Source organism: Schistocerca serialis, chromosome 2 (assembly GCF_023864345.2).
Source record: "Schistocerca serialis cubense isolate TAMUIC-IGC-003099 chromosome 2, iqSchSeri2.2, whole genome shotgun sequence".
Lineage (NCBI taxonomy): Eukaryota > Metazoa > Arthropoda > Insecta > Orthoptera > Acrididae > Schistocerca > Schistocerca serialis.
Window position 1 is genome coordinate 939181625 of NC_064639.1, and position 15653 is coordinate 939197277.

Sequence of the window (15653 nt, forward strand, 5' to 3'; positions counted from 1 at the left end):
CTCAATCACCCTCTTGTAGCTCAAAGCCGATTTATCAGTTTTGAATTAAGTTAATGATGTGGGCGGCTGTTCACATTTTCACAGCACTTGGTACAGTGAATTAGTGACACACTAACTCACAACAATAGAACTTGTAGGACCAGTTTTCATTATATTCATCTTTTACTGTCCATTCTTAACTGCAACTTTGTATACTGGTCTAGAGGATGCTCTCCTTCATTTTTTAAATAATGATATGAACACTGGTGGTCCTTCTGTTGTTGAACAGATATATTTTCAGTCATTTAACTTCAGAATACAAATCAACATCAGCCACCATGGTAACACATCACACACATAACTTGGTACTCAATCTTCACACTTCAGACTCGTGCTTATGAACAGCCCAAAGACAAAAATTTACCTTTAACAACATGCAGCAAGGAAAATACTATCATATCTCTATCTATTTCGCAAAATCACTTTTGAAATGTATATGTCAAAAATAAAGTACAAATAAGTGATTATCACTGCTTGCCTTTTTATGAAGTCTACAATGATCATCGTAATTACATTGTGTTAATATATGTTGACGTTTATCCATTTTCGAACAGCCATATGTTAGTGGATTTTTGGGTTCTTAGTCTTCAACTAGGGAATAGGTCATTTCATATGATTCAAGATCGGTTAGTACATTTATCTCTCCATAACCAGTTTTATTACACCATTCACATTAAGTTGGAATTAACTTTACTGCATTCCTTTGTCACTCGTATAAGAGGACCAAGTAATTCCTAACCGACTACCTGTTAATGATTTGTACATGTACAGGGTGAGACATCAAAGTATCTTGAGAACCGTGTATCTCAAAAGGAAACAACAAATCTCAAATTCCCATGACTGATAGGGGCCTTTAAAATGGTTAATTTCATTTTCTGCTATATATCGATTTTATCTACGGTGAGGTATTCTAAAGGTACGAGAAATGTACCGAACTCGACTTTAGATGAACAACAATTTAAATAAATATGTTATATGACCTGAGGGCTGTCCTTTCTCGCCCAGAGGATCTGCGCGCTATGTTAAATGAAAAGTTTCGAGCCCGGTACGTTTCTTGCAGTTTGTGGGTGTACAGCCTGGCATAATCTACCTGGACTCTTCCCCAAAATCTCGACAGAAGTTATTACTAAGTGGTCACCTTCCCACAGCAATATGGTTCCTTTTCTTACGTCTCTGTGTTTTATGGACGTATTCTGCATTTTTTGTAATCCGTGTCCTACTACTTTTTTGACATTCTTTAGGTCAGAACTGTTCTTTAAATCTTTTCCTTGTGTACATAAGTTGTTTCCTTTTGGTTTAACAGTCTATTGCTGTTTTAATAGTTTCTAACCAAACATCTCTAAGTCTCCAGAATGAGATTTCATCGGAGTGCGCGCTGATATGAACTTCGTGGCAGATTAAAACTGTGTGCCGGACCGAGACTCGAACTCGGGAGCTTTGCCTTTCGCGGGCAAGTGCTCTACCAACTGAGCTTCCCAAGTACGACTCACAACCTGTCCTCACAGCTAGGAGACGAGGTACTGACGGAATTAAAACTACAGCTAGGAGACGAGGTACTGGCGGAATTACAACTCTGAGGACGGGTCTTGAGTTGTGCTTGGGTAGCTCAGTTGGTAGAGCACTTGCCCGGGAAAGGCAAAGGTCCCGAGTTCGAATCTCGGTCCGGCACACAGTTTTAATCTGCCAGGAAATTTCATCGTTTCATCTCTAAGTCTTTTATTTAAGAGCGCTGGTCGCTTTGCACTCTATAGCCCTAAAAACATAAGCATAGTCATCAAAAGCAATCTAAGATTTCAAATCGCTGTCCCTCAAGAAAATGAGAAATACCCCAAATTTCTAAACATTTAAATTTCAGTTAAAACTTCCAGGGTGCCAGTTGCCGTTTACTTCCCGCAATCGTAAACGAAACGTCAGGGAATAGTTTTTAATACCGATCACAGCCTTTCAGCCCGGAAGTTTTAACTGTAGCAAACACCGGCCGAGTAAGCCTACACTGTGTGACTTCATATTTTCTCCAGCGTAACACAAGCCGGACGAGAACGTTTGCGCTACAAAGTCTTACACAACACGAGCTTCCCGGCTCCTTCATTTTTAATTATGGTAATTAGTTTACCTAAGGGGTGAATTTAAACCGAGTACGAGGTGCGTCATGACGGGATAACAAAGGCCGTTACTCTCGAGGTATGAAGAGCTCGCTGTGTAGAAACCTGGATCCAAGTGACCGAGGAAAGCAAGTGTAATGCAACAGACGTGTTGTGTTCGAATGTTTCACATTAACTGAAGACTAAGGTTGCCTCATCTGAATCTTTACTTTGATTCGTATCTTGGCAACGGTAGCGTGACCGGAATCGGAAAGTCGACAAACTATGACGAGGTTCGAGAACGAAATACCAAAAACACGACGCATTACTTTGCCTCATACGTTTTAGGAAAAGCGGTGGGATTCAAAACAGTTTCCAGTCGTCTTGAAATGGATAAATACAGTCCTGTATGGTTTTCAAGGGAATCTTATACCGTTCTTGCGACAAAATAGTGAACATTTCAGGAACGGTGATGAGAGGGACAGCAATCACGCACTCTTCTCTTCGAAGTAGACCATAATGCTTGAATAATACTGAGATCGGGTGACCGTGGTGGCCATGGGAGACGCTACGATTCATCCTCACAAAACCAGTCAAGGACGATGCGAGCTGTGTGAAAAGTGGCCGTGTTATCTTGGAACACAGCATCACCATTGAGGAACAAACATTGGACCATAGGAAGGACCTGATTAGCCAGAATGGTCATGTAATCCTTGACAGGAATTCTACCTTTCAGAATAAACATGGGACAGGTGGAATATCACGATATGGCTGCCCATTTCATCTCCGAACCCCTGCCATTGAAGAAAAATCGTCGCTGACATCTAAAACCCATCTAAAACCAAAGGCAGTCACTACGCACTAGCTCATACCATGATTCCAAGGGTACCATGATGTAATAAGACACAAACATCACAGAGATTCACGACAGTTGTAACACGGGCGAAATACAGCCATTGGAAGTTCAACAGACGCCTATACAGCCTCACCCCCCCTGTGTGTTTGCGGGTAGGGAGAGATCCAAGCCACGTGTTTCTACAGTGCTTCGGAACACGTATCACGTAACGTCCTTGCACTAATCTTCGGGGTCTTGCTCACCAGTTCCCAAGCAGTCTCCAAACCTTGTTAGCATCTAGTGATATAGCAACGCGTAAGCTACTGTACGAGTTCGTCAACAGTGCCAACAGGAAGATGTAGCTATCTGCGCTACTACTCTAATACTCATGGTACTTAGAATGCCAGGAAGGACCAAAAGCTCTATTAACTTGACTATATCCTCACGTGCTACTCTGCAGAATGTGGAACGCTCAGCCTCTAAATGTACTTCACTATGTAACACGTACATGTATGTGTCTCAATACTGGTGTATTTATACGTGTGGCTGTAAACCACAACTCTAGTTCTTGTAAACTGTTCTCCTGTTCTGTCTAAATGGTCCTTATAAAACTGCACAAATATTCAGTGCTCTATGCTCAGCTTTTGAAACAATTCTCAGAGGACAACGGAGAGTCATCACTTATTATTGTGTTACCAATAGGATTTTGTAGTATACTACCACTATGTATCCTGTGTTTCATTTTCGTGTTGTTTACTCGTATTGGTATACTCTGAGTGGGATTGTAAATCTCGTTTTATGTCGAAGTAATCCTTTGTTATCGTATGCACCTATGTACCAGAGTACGACTTAAAAAAATGCCTACCATGAATTGTTAAAAAAAAAGCTGTAATATAATTCCCTATGTCGAGATGGCTGTGTAGTTAGTTCCGAAAGCCAATAAATTAAAAAAAAAAAAGAGTGCCATGTCTGGAAACAGTGCTTCATAATCAATGTTTGCCGTGGTTCTGGTGTATGCATCAGTAATGAGTCGTTTGCCGGCCGAAGTGGCCGTGCGGTTAAAGGCGCTGCAGTCTGGAACCGCAAGACCGCTACGGTCGCAGGTTCGAATCCTGCCTCGGGCATGGATGTTTGTGATGTCCTTAGGTTAGTTAGGTTTAACTAGTTCTAAGTTCTAGGGGACTAATGACCTCAGCAGTTGAGTCCCATAGTGCTCAGAGCCATTTGAACCATTTAATGAGTGGTTTCGAATTTCCAGCTCGTCTCCCAGTTCCCAGTTTATGGAACTCCCTTCGTGTTGTTTTGCTGCTGACACGGTTTATCCTCTTCAATCATCGTCTGTCACGATCAGTCAAAACACACTTTCGTCCCCGTTGTGACTTCTAGAATGAAATTTTTCCCTTCCTCTGTAAGCGGTATAATACGTCGACACAGCGCCTCTTGAAACGTCAGACACTTGGGCTACCTTGTTACGGAAGCACCCATCATAGGAGTACGAAGTACTTGCCCACGATCGAACGCTCTGAGATGCGACATAATGCACTCACAACTACACAGAACGCTGTTTTGACCACGACTGACGTTTGCAACGTATTGAAGTCATTGTGCAGCTGCCGTTCGTTGTCAAATACAACAGTGCAACCAGCAAGTCTGGCTAGCTTCTGCATTTATGTCCGGGTATGCACTTCTCGCTGTGTTTTCATAAAGTTGTCCAACCCTTGTGCATTCGGCACACTGTAAACTGTATGCGGTTCAAGTCAGCCTTCTTCACTATTACTGAACGAGGCTGTAAAGGATTCTGTTAATGATAATTTTGTTATTACAGCAGTTATTAAGTTGGTCTAGCGGGTTGTGAGGAATATGTTACGTGCCGCAACCGTTTTACCACTTGCTCTCATACCATTTTGAGTCGTGCTCCGAAGTCGACAGCTCGCAATCGGCGAGTTGAGTACTTTCTTTGCTGGATATAGGTCTTTGGTCTCCCTCTATGGCAGAAAGGAAGAAGTGGGGCGAGTGAGATTGAGATAGTAGAAGCTGGCAGAGGTTGGTAGTAGTGTCCAGTGGAGCGTGTGTACTTCTTAGGGAGCAACTGGCCAGTATTGCTGGCGCACCTATTTTGTGGTGCGAGCGTCGTGAGCTGACGTTTACAGTGCAGGACGGAGCGGATGTTGACGTGACGCGCTCGGAGACGCTATCGCTGTCCTGGCTGCGCTAGTTCACGTGTTTTCGGTGTTCCTCCAGCAGATGTCGGCGCGTTTTGGTGATGCCTAGAGAAACTGCCTTGGGCAGCCCTAGTCGCTCGAAACGCCCTCGTCGTGGTGTTTAGCGCAACACCGGGTTAACGCGTTCTTGGGTTTTTCTGTTGAGGTATAGCCATGTCCTGCCTCTTTCTGCTTATGGGTAAGCGTCATAATGTTCGCCAGCAACTTGGTTGTCTGCAGTTTGACTGAATCAGCTTGACAGTGGTGCAGCGTTCCAGCGTTTTGCATTTAATTGGTGATTATTTGAAGGGGCCGGTGGAATGCGTTACGGCGTACGACAGTCGGGTACGACAAGGAAGGGAAGGCTGTGAGTAGAAGTCAGCCAATCGCACAGTGATCGACCCCTCTTACAGGACGACAGGACCCCAGGTGAAGACGACATAAGAACAACGCCCGACTGGTGGACCCACTTGGGTAGCAGCATGACCGTTAAGGCACTTCGATAGCAGTTGAGGAAAGAGTGTTGTCAGTTAGTGAGAAGCAGTCACTGCAAAGACTTATTATTTCGTATGTCGCCTATTGCTTGCGACGCTTCTGCGTAACTGCCAAAGTTAAGTATCTGTAATTGAAAGTTAAGTATCTGTAATTATTCTTTTTATAATAAACTCATTTATACGAGTTGTTTGATTGTTTGTCTAGCGAACCGAGTATGCGGATTTCCTAGACACTACAGAATGTGCACAAGTCTTTTCCGTGTGGAAATTTTCATATCTGTTAAGAGTGTAATTTTTTTTCTGTTTTTTGAATTTTGGCCACCTGATTCTAACTAAAAGTTCCCACTGCCGTTTTCTTGTGATTTTGTTTTTAAGACCTTGCGGCCTGTGCTCCATTGTAAGCTTGTATTTCTTCTGGCCACTGTGGTAAACTTAAGGGTATCCACTTAAATCAGTGGCAGTGACTTGTTTCTTGCAGCCAGTAGAATATCTCTCTCCTTAGATACTGTTTAGCCGAATAAGTCGAATATTTAATATGATACTCAAACGGTGCTTACATCTGTTAAATTGTGTATGAAACTGTACAGGAAGGAATTCCACAAAGTCAACTGGACTACTTAAAAACCCATGAGTGACCATTAAATCTTAAAAAGAGATATTCATGTAAGAAGGGTCAAGGTACGTTTAGAGTTGTGGATACTAGTTCTGAAAGCGGCTTTTGAATTTACCAACGTCGTGGCGACACTTGTTTTACGTTTAAAGTACAAATAACCTTTGATTCATCGTTACTCCCGTGTTAACCGTTTTGTGGGTGATGTTTTTCAGAGCTGGTTCGTGGCCTTTGGTTTTGTTTTAGCCTGTCATGGTTTAAAAGAGTGTTTCCAGTAGCGGTCAACTTACTCTCACTTCCCTTGTTGTCACCGGGGGCTGGGGCGCGAGATTTGGGACCTGTTCTGCCGCCAGCGGACTTGTGCTCAATATGACGTCGGACTGGTCAGTTGTAATTTACTAATATTTAACTTCACTGATCTTTTGTAATCCTTTTAAAACTGTGAAGCATATCTGAATTACTTAAAAAGATGATATTTGGAGTTTAATAATGTTTCTTTAAACTGATCTTCAGTATTTCTTCGTTATTAAATAGAAAAGAAAAGAGTGATTGTTGTACCTTGTTACTATTCTAGAAAAGAATTTCTTGTTGGCTAATAAATTTTCGGAGGAGGTACCTGAAAACAATACATGTTCACTAGTTTCCCTCGCCTATTGCCTTAGGGAGGGGGAGGAATAGTTTGGAAATATAGGAAGATGGGGTCTTGGTGGCTAACCTAGGAGGAACAAATATATTGTAGGTATGTGAGCGTACATGAGAACAAAAGGTTAAGTGTAGTGCATGTTATTCAATTTTCAGTGAGTCGTAAAACGTTGGACAGGCAGAGGTCCATCATATACTGTCACAGGGTAGTGAATGCTGGTCTTTGAATTCAGTACCCATGATCAACAAGTCAGAAATTTCTGCCTATTAGGGACCAGTTTTCTTTTATTGTTAGTAGATTGGAATACCAAGTTACTCTGCGTAGTGGCGTGCTTGGCTGGGTTGGATGGTTGTTGATTGTCTGGTAACAGTACAGATGGCGGAACGCACATAGTGCTTTCCTATTGGCCGGATTCTTGCGTGGTTGATGACGTACCACTTGTTTCACTAGCGACTGAGGGAATCGTTGGAGTGAATCATGAGCAGGGCGGGCAGCAGGGAAGACAGTGACCTCGACATAATGGAGAACGCTGACGGCACGCCTGCAGTGTGTAAAAGACAATACACACACCAGTTACCAGAACTCCTGAAGATAGACGTTGACTGTGGATATAGTATTACATACACAGTCCATTTGACTGTTCAGAGATGTCACTACACCCGACCAAAGATGTAAATAACCATGCATGAGCAGCCCCTATTAGACGGAGGGGGTCTGAAAGCCGATCAGTTCCAGTCATTCTATCAGGAAGGAGGCACACGGCTCGTGTTGTTTGTAGTTCAACCCTGCCTATACGGTCAATACTGCCGTTTGATCGCGTCCGCATTGTAACTTTGTGCCAGGAAGGGCTCTCAACAAGGGAAGTGTCCAGGCGTCTCGGAGTGAACCAAAGCGATGTTATTCGGACATGGAGGAGATACAGAGAGACAGGAACTGTCAATGACATGCATCGCTCAGGCCGCTCAAGTGTTACCATTGCAGTGGATGTCCAGTACCTACGGATTATGGCTCGGAGATACCCTGACAGCAACGCCACTTTGCTGAGTAGTGATTTTCGTGTTGCCACAGGACGTCGTGTTACGACTCAAACTGTGCGCAATAGGCTGCATGATGCACAACTTCATCCCGACGTCCAAGGCGAGGTCCATCTTTGCAATCACGACACTACGGATCGCAGTACAGGTGGGCCCAACAACATGCCGAATTGACCGCTCAGGATTGGCGTCACGTTCTCGTCACCGATGAGTATCGCATATGTCTTCAACCAGACAATCGTCGGAGACGTTTTTGAAGGCAAATCAGTCAGGCTGAACGCCTTTGACACACTGTCCAGCGACTGCACCAAGATAGAGGTTACCTGTTGTCTAAGGGTGGCATTATATGAGGCCGACGCATGCCGCTGGCGCTCGTGGAAGGCACCGTAACGGCTGTACGATACGTGAATGCCATCCTCCGACAGACAGTGCAACCATATCGGCAGCATATTGACGAGGCGTTCGTCTTCATGGACGACAATTCGTGCCCCCATCGTGCACATCTTGTAAATGACTTCCTTCAGGATAACGACATCGCTGGAATAGAGCGGCCAGCATGTTCGCCAAACATGAACCCTATCAGATATGCCTGGGGTGGATGGAAAAGGGCTGTTTATAGAAGACGTGACCCACCAGCCACTCTGATGGATCTACGCCTAATCGCCGTTGAGGAGTGAGACAATCTGGACCAACAGCGCCTTGATGAACTTGGGGATAGTATGCCGCGACGAATACATCCATGCATCAACGCAAGAGGACGTGCTACTGGGTATTACAGGTACCAGTGTGTACAGCGATCTGGACCACCACCTTTGAAGGTCTTGCTGTATGATGGTACAAGATGCAATGTGTGTTGTTATGAGAATAAAAAGGGCGGAAATGATTCCAATTTTCCTTACGGGTTCCGGAACTCTCGGAACCGAGATGATGCAAAACATTTTTTTTATCTGTGTAGAATGATGGTGGTGTGACGGATCCTTGGGGCGCACCTGCTGTTGAATGGAAAACATGCGCTAGCTATTAAACAAAATAGGAGTAGGTTTGCCAGATCTATTTAGGAGATAATGGAATAGTAGTTGGACGTGTCCTTGGTGAACACATGCAGATCTATGAAAACTCTGCCACCAAGTAAAGAAAATAATTATTAACAGAATATCGGGTGAGACGTGTGTTAAGATCGGAAACTTCAAGGCGAACGTAAATTTGTTAGTTGTTCTCAATGGAATGAGGTTCTGTGAAAAGAAAGTGACGTCAGGCGTTTGTCATGAAAGTGAGAACGAAACGGTTGCAGATTGCTATGTGTATACATGACATGGCAACAACATCAGTATCTCTTTTACTGTGTTCGTAAGCGACTGAGTTACGTGCAATATCACATTACTACACAATTGCTGCGACGAGATAAAGACGTACAGATAAAAAACGCATATGGAAAAATGGTAGTTAAGCTTCACGTAAAAAGAAGCGCTATTATTTTATTACATTATCGCTGACAAGTCGCAGGAATCAATGTCAACAGTTAAAACCAATGTGTTTGCCCAATGAGTGATTTGTAGAAGAACGAGTAGATGATTGTAGCTGTAGAAATTGTAGTATGTCATATTATAATTCATTATAAGGGTCATAAGGTCGTGATATTCATCCACATAGTACGCTTGGTCCGATCGTTTCTTTTATTTCTCAGCCTGAATTACCGGAAGAGTTAGAAAGGGTTCAGATAAGAGCACCACGACTCATCGGCACGAGAACGGTACGGAAATGCTCAACGAAGTCTACTGAGACACGCTTCTGGCGATATTTACCACGTGCTCTTACGGCTCATCCGTAATATACAGAGAGACTTAGTTCCTATGAAAAACATATCGCTTGATGGTCGTGATTATAATATTACGGCTTACATCGAAGAGTATCAGCAATTGGTGATCCTTCGCGCCGACCGCGAAGGACCTACCAAAGTGAAATACTACACTGGTGAAGTAAAGGTTCTAAGGGCTCTAAGCACTATGGGACTTAACATGTGAGGTCATCAGCCCCCTAGACTTAGAACTACTTAAACCTAACTAACCTAAGGATATCACACACATCCATAACTGAGGCAGGATTCGAATCTGCGACCGTAGCAGTCGCATGGTTCGGGACTGAAGCGCTTAGAAGCGCTCGACCACTGCGGCCGGCTACATTGGTGAACATTGCACGCATTGATTCTTGTAGGACCTGCAGCAGGATCATACGATCATCTAGGCACAGTATTCTAGCGGTCACCTGGTTACCATCTTCAGGTTAGAACACTGTTTGCTGACCTCGCTGGAATTGCCTCATACCGTGAACGATGGCCCCTTTTACATGCCGCGTGAAACCAACATCGTTGCTGCCCCCTAGCGCAAGTTAACGTGCAGCGCCCCAGTGATGCCAGCTGGCAGAAACAATGAGTTGCTATCGATTATCTGTGTCAAAACAGTCTGCCGGACGAGTGAAAGATCGTTGTGTTTTTATGTCGTATAAAACGGGATTCCACGTTTTACTTAAAGGATGTGCTTTGTCTCTCTATGTCTGCCAGTCTAATTTCAATTGATTCCTGTAAGGTAGTACTCCATAAGCGAGATACGTGGGCAACTGTGTGTCATGATACCTCACTCTAGTTCCCTCGGTTAGACCGTGCTCCGCCACATCAGAGTGGTATTCGTGTGTTAGGATGGTGCTTCGATCACCTGTCGCGCAAGGAGTAAATTGTCTGCCCAATACACGTATTACCCTAATGGAAATGGATTTTGTAAACGCCGGAACTCCTCAGTCCTGGATTACTTTTAACCGAGCCAAGGAGCGCTCTAATTTTGACTGGTTAACGAAACATGCTTTAAATTATATATTCTTGAAATGCTTCCCATCTTTGAAGGCATGATCCCAGCATATACTACGAAAAAGTCTGGTCTACATACGTCTGCTACTGGTCGAAACGCCAAGGCAAAAAGAAATTATCAGTGCATCCATTATATATGAACACAACCTTAAAATGTCCTAGCTCTTGTGACAATGTTTCCTCGTCCGAGAGGGCGTATAGCCTCCTTGCCAGCGTCCTCAGGACCCCTGAGCGTTTGAACGATGGGTGCCAACTCATAGTAAGTAGATACCGGTCCGTATGCAGTGGTTTTTTGTAAACACTATGCCCTACAGTACCATGATCCCCTCTGTACATCAGTACGTGCAGAAGCGGAAGCTTTCTACAATATAAGAATCGTCGCGCACCATAAACTGCGAACGTGTATATAAATGACCACACAAATTAAAGCAGTAGTGCAACTATTAATAATAACATCACTATTTCATTTTATCTTTTTACACTATTATTAATATACTAGGTGTGTTCGTCGAAGGATGCTTCCGCAGTTGTATTCTACTCGTACACGTTTCGTGGACGAGTGCCACATATGTCATTAATTATTATTCCAAATTTTTATGCGAATCGTTGATGAGGGTGCTTCGAATCATGCAAGAAAGTACTTTCTAGAAGTTTTAAGTGTACGCATATTCTTTATGCGCATGTTTCACTGGCCTTTGAGTGTACTCGAGACAACATAATAACCTCTGAAAAAGTACAAAGCTTTTCTTTGAATCCCTTGCAATCGCCCTGTTAGCTGTAAGGATCGTAGACAGAAAAGAATTTCATAATAAGCCTCTATCGTAAATGAAGTGCACTTTCTAATCTTTCTTCCCTGGCTTTGCGACCTTCAGTCCAAAAGCCAATAAAATTTTTCGCATCCATTTTCTATAGAAAATGGATTACGTGGCTTTTGAGTGGGCTCCCACAACTCCTAAATATTTGAGACTGCAACACTTACTGGATCGTGCCTACTAACGTAAAACAGAATAAAGCTGTTTCACGTGGTTGCTAACTTTATAATTTGCTTGTTCACATTTTCAACAGCGTCTTTGCGCCAAAAGGCTAAAATATGCAAGTTTGTCTAGATTTCGTAAACAAAAAACCTGAGTAGCCAAGTACCATGTAGTCAACGGTGCCTTGCCTCCGAAGGAATATGACTTTTCCAAACTGTGTCGGATTTCGCTAACGACTGTCCCTGTATAGTGTACATCATGTTCTGTTACAAGGTATGCACAAATCATTCGGGATTTGTTCTGTTACCAGAGGCATTCACTCCTGAGCAGCTCAATCAAAGTATGCTGGCAAGAGACGGGGAATGAAACAGTTGGACGCTTCACGTGACTGAATGTTGTCTGACCTCGCACTGTTCATCAGCGTGACAGTCGGTCATAGCATGGGCGGGACACGCTAAATCTGCGCGTTTGATAGTGACCAGGTTTGGGGTGTCCAGTAGACAGGATATTGCATCGCTGAGGCGGCACTGTTTCTCCTACCACCATGATCAGTATGTACTTCATCCGTCCAAAAAGTTCCGTGGCTGATATTATTCCTTTATATAAATTAGAGAACGAGGAAAGAAAGGAAAGGGATAGGGGTGAATATCGAAGAGGTGCTCCGTCCGTCCAAAATGCTCCATGCTGATAGTATTCATCTACATGAAATTGCGAAAGAGAGGGAAGGTATGGGTAGGAATACCGTAACTTTCAGCCGCCCAGAGCATTGTGATAACGTAGTGGCGCAAGTTGAAAATACGTCCCGGACAGGGATTCGAACCCGGATTTACCGCTTCTAATAAAGCCTTTAAACGCTTCAGCCCTCTGGACACGGTCCCTGATCCACTCAAATTTTCAACTCGCTGGACGCTGCGGAGTAGCGTCCTTCGTCCATTAACCCCTAGTCGCAAATATTATCGATTCCCGTTAGAATTCGGACGATATTAGTGCATCCCCACCGAAACAAACGTCAAGCAATCGATGCACTGTTACAGAAATATGTATATACAGTATATTTCTCCTGGAGTATAAGCTTGTTGTGCAGTAACTAGGGTGGTGGCTTGAGCTAACGACTATAAACTACAGATGTGGATTCGGCCAGTCAGTTGTCAGCAAGCATTGTTAAGTACTGTACATGGTGGTACGGCTGTACGAACGTTCTGTAGGTTGTACTCAAAAGGGGGGGTGGAGGGAGGGGAGACTACGCAGAAGCATTAAAAGCATTAAACAACCATCCTAACTTTTGTGTAAGCGTAGGCTTCCGCGGCCGTTGTCTTCTTCAATAAAATTCTTCAGGGTATCAGACCGCATCGTCATAATTTTAAATTGCGCCAACGTTTCGGCCAGCGTTGCAGCTAGCCTTCATCAGGGCCTTACGTTAACTGCTGAATGAACACACTTGGATTCCTTAAATAGCTGCACGAGAAAACCGTGTCGTTACTTGATTGGCTGTACTAGGAGGAGGAGGAGGGGTGAAAGGTATGCTTTATTGGTGTTTCCTTTATTATCTGTTATTGGCTGAAATAGCTGTTTTCTATTGGTCTTTATATTAATCCACCCCATTGGAGGAGACGGACGAATAGCGAACAGGTGATGGCTGTGACGTCACACTGTTTCCATGCTGTCCAGAAGCCGGCTGCGGCGTGCCATTGCTTTGTGTGCTCGCGACCACTACTGTGGCTCTCCGCGTGTCCGCATGGGCCGCCACGGCACTGCCGCCGCTCCGTAGCCCTGCTATTGCAGGCAGCCAAGACCTCGGAAGCTTGTACCCGTCCTCTCTATTCACGTTGGCGGGTCTTTTGGCTATTTCTATCGCCTCTCTAATCTTTCTTTTGAAAGTGAGAGGCTGTTTCGCCAGGACGCGGGCTTCTTGAAAAAATATTGGTTTCCCGCACTCGTCTCGGTGTTCCGCCACTGCTGACTTAGTGTGTTGTTTCAGGCGGATATATCTTTCATGTTCCGAGAGCCTTGTGCTAATCGGACGTCCCGTCTCACCTATGTAGACTAATCCACACGCACAACCAATTTCATACACGCCAGCTGTGTGTAGTTTGTCAACTGCATCCTTGGTAGAACCGAGCATGTCTGATATTTTGTTTCTGCTTCGGAAAATTGGTTTGATGTCTGCATTGCTGTGTTACCATATGTACAAGGGGTCACCGAACGTATTGGCAAAATTCTACGAAAAGCAGACATCAAACCAATTTTCCGAAGCAGAAACAAAATATCAGACATGCTCGGTTCTACCAAGGATGCAGTTGACAAACTACACACAGCTGGCGTGTATGAAATTGGTTGTGCGTGTGGATTAGTCTACATAGGTGAGACGGGACGTCCGATTAGCACAAGGCTCTCGGAACATGAAAGATATATCCGCCTGAAACAACACACTAAGTCAGCAGTGGCGGAACACCGAGACGAGTGCGGGAAACCAATATTTTTTCAAGAAGCCCGCGTCCTGGCGAAACAGCCTCTCACTTTCAAAAGAAAGATTAGAGAGGCGATAGAAATAGCCAAAAGACCCGCCAACGTGAATAGAGAGGACGGGTACAAGCTTCCGAGGTCTTGGCTGCCTGCAATAGCAGGGCTACGGAGCGGCGGCAGTGCCGTGGCGGCCCATGCGGACACGCGGAGAGCCACAGTAGTGGTCGCGAGCACACAAAGCAATGGCACGCCGCAGCCGGCTTCTGGACAGCATGGAAACAGTGTGACGTCACAGCCATCACCTGTTCGCTATTCGTCCGTCTCCTCCAATGGGGTGGATTAATATAAAGACCAATAGAAAACAGCTATTTCAGCCAATAACAGATAATAAAGGAAACACCAATAAAGCATACCTTTCACCCCTCCTCCTCCTCCTAGTACAGCCAATCAAGTAACGACACGGTTTTCTCGTGCAGCTATTTAAGGAATCCAAGTGTGTTCATTCAGCAGTTAACGTAAGGCCCTGATGAAGGCTAGCTGCAACGCTGGCCGAAACGTTGGCGCAATTTAAAATTATGACGATGCGGTCTGATACCCTGAAGAATTTTATTGAAGAGGACATCCTAACTTTTCTCTATTTTCTACTGATTCAGTCTGGAAACCTTTTGGACAGACGTGGTCTAAACAGGACGCCTCGGACAGGCCGAATTCAGTCGCCAAGCAACCTTGACAATGGCGGTATGTCTAACAGTCACATATCGGAAGATAAACTGTTACTGTGTCCCACTGTCCTTCACGTAGATGTACACTACTGTTTGCGAAATTTGCAACACCTAGAAGGGGACGTACGTTTACAATGAAATTTATCCCACACATTAAGGACTTGAAACACACCAATTATGGAAATTATAAATCTTAACGTATACTCCTAACAGTGAAAAATTCAGTAGGGCGTGAAACTGCCATATGCTGCAATCATAGCAGTTGTACATCGTGGCGTGGACTCAAAGAGGTTCTTGATGTGTTGCTGGGAAATACATTGTCACGCAGTTTGTAGCTGTGGCAAGAAATCGTTGACAGCAGTTGCAGGAGGACGAGAACAAACAAGCTGGCGACCGACCATATCTCAGATATGTTCGACGGGCAACATGACAGGCAAAACTGAAGGCCAAGGAAGCAGTGGTACCTGTCGTTCTTCGCAAAAGACTTGCACATTCCTTGCCACAGGTGACAGGGCATTGTTCTGCTGAAATACGGCAAATGGAGTTGACTGCAAGATGGACAGCAGCCTCAAATCTCTCTGCTGTTCAAATCGTTTGCAATGCATGGGAGGCTGGAATCACATCTTGTAGCCAGTGGTACTTCAAACCATCTTGGCCAGACTGTGTTCACCACGATACCATCCAACCATGCACAGCCGTT

The 15653-nt window shown here is 44.4% G+C and overlaps 1 protein-coding gene and 1 non-coding gene across 2 annotated transcripts in view; both read left to right on the forward strand.

The window, feature by feature from the left end:
- The window catches only part of LOC126456531 (extracellular serine/threonine protein CG31145-like), an 847422-nt gene that overhangs the window by 23616 nt on the left and 808153 nt on the right, over positions 1-15653 (forward strand). The window lies entirely within an intron of this gene.
- On the forward strand, positions 1634-1708 carry Trnas-gga (transfer RNA serine (anticodon GGA)). Its single transcript has one exon. It is a non-coding gene; the product is annotated as a tRNA-Ser (tRNA).